Below are 1,717 nucleotides of genomic sequence, written 5' to 3' on the forward strand. Positions count from 1 at the left end.
CCGGGGCACGAACCCGTGTCCCCTGCATCGGCAGGCGGACTCTCAACCACTGCGCCACCAGGGAAGCCCCAATGTGTTCTTTATTTGATGTTATTTCTCCTTTCCTAACTTCTTTTAGAATAATCAAATATTTTTTATTGTTGCATTTTTCTCCTCTGTTTAGTTCTAATTCTTTGTGCTTTTGGTAGTTGAATACACATTTCAAAATGTCTTCTTATTACCCTTAAGTAAATACTTGCACCAATTGCTGAATGATACAAGAACCTTACACAAGCTTATGCCCATTTTACTTCTTCCCACCAAACTGGGACACCTTTGAGAGTGAAAAAGTTACGCTGTTAATAACTGGTACCAGAGTTGGCATAAACTGGGAATATGTTGGGGCAAATCAGGACATGGAGAGACCCTGTGGACCCTGAACAACAAAATGGAGTCACTTATGTCAAAGGGATCTAAAGTGGAGCCAGAGGTCATTAAGGGTGCAGAACTTACACACATCCACACCTGGAGGCAACATAAACTTCTGATTTAGCCAACCAGTCAGGCCACCTGGAACTCATTTTCTTCAGTCTCTGGAAACTGCAGCTTAACCACCAATCAGCTGCCGACAGGTAACTGAATGCCTGCCAAGCCCTGTTCTGCCTAACAACCTAAGTTACTTCTCTGGAATGTCTTTGTTCTCTTTCTAAACCTCTGCCATTTTTACTCCCCTTGGAGCATATTTGAGTTGCTACTCAAATCTGTGCTTCCCGAATTGCAATTCCTAGGACCCTAAATAAACCCTTTTCTTATCTGCAGCTTTATGGTCAGGCCACCCAAGATGGCTGCTCTCTTGCTCTCTATCCATCCCCTGCTCAACTAGTGCCTGCTTCACCTGCACCTGCACCCTACTCACGTGACTAACCTTCCCGCATACTTGTCCCCAGAACCCAGCTAGTGATTGTTCTAACCTTTAGATCAGAACATCTCCAGCACGATAGCTTATCAAAGGAGTGGTAATGGGTGTGCCCCTCTTCTAGTTTCCCTGGTAACTGATGGGCCAACCTGACATCAGTTACCCCTATAACTGGTAACCTCCCTCTCCTCCAGGGAGCAACGACTGCCACCATGTCCTGCCCAGCGCCTACCCAAGCCTCCCACCTTGCCTGAAGTTCCAGTTTACTTGGGTGTCCTCTGTTCCTGGCTTCTGTTCTTGGGACTTTGTTTCCTGTTTTGTGTTGGTGAGTAATTACTCCTGGCTTAATGGGAAGTTTGTTTTAAGGGTGAGACTGTTGCAGCCTCCTCCTAGTACTCTTGCTGGTTTTATGTACAAGAACTATGGTCCCCGGCTTCCCTGGTGGCGCAGTGGTTGAGAGTCCGCCTGCCGATGCAGGGGACGCGGGTTCGTGCCCCGGTCCGGGAAGATCCCACGTGCCGCGGAGTGGTTGGGCCCGTGAGCGGTGGCCGCTGAGCCTGTGCGTCTGGAGCCTGTGCTCCGCAGCCTGTGCTCCACAGCAGTGAGAGGGCCGCGTACCACAAAAAAAAAAAAAAAAAAAATGCTGAGGGCACAAGACACTACCTGGCATATAGTAGTTACTTAACAAAAGGTAGCAATATTTTTCCCCATCATTTTTTTCATAAACACATACTTGCCTTAGCTGAAGTTTACAGTTTGCATTTTTGAGAATCCCCTGTTGTTCAAAGATTGGGAGGCACTGTCCCACCAGCCCAGCAGGAA

General features: G+C 47.6%; 1 pseudogene; it reads left to right on the forward strand.

The window, feature by feature from the left end:
• The window catches only part of LOC103088511 (THUMP domain-containing protein 3 pseudogene), a 26,528-nt pseudogene that overhangs the window by 2,861 nt on the left and 21,950 nt on the right, over positions 1–1,717 (forward strand).

The sequence above is a fragment of the Lipotes vexillifer genome, unplaced genomic scaffold, assembly GCF_000442215.2.
Source record: "Lipotes vexillifer unplaced genomic scaffold, Lipotes_vexillifer_v1.1 scaffold815, whole genome shotgun sequence".
NCBI classification, from domain to species: Eukaryota; Metazoa; Chordata; class Mammalia; order Artiodactyla; family Lipotidae; genus Lipotes; species Lipotes vexillifer.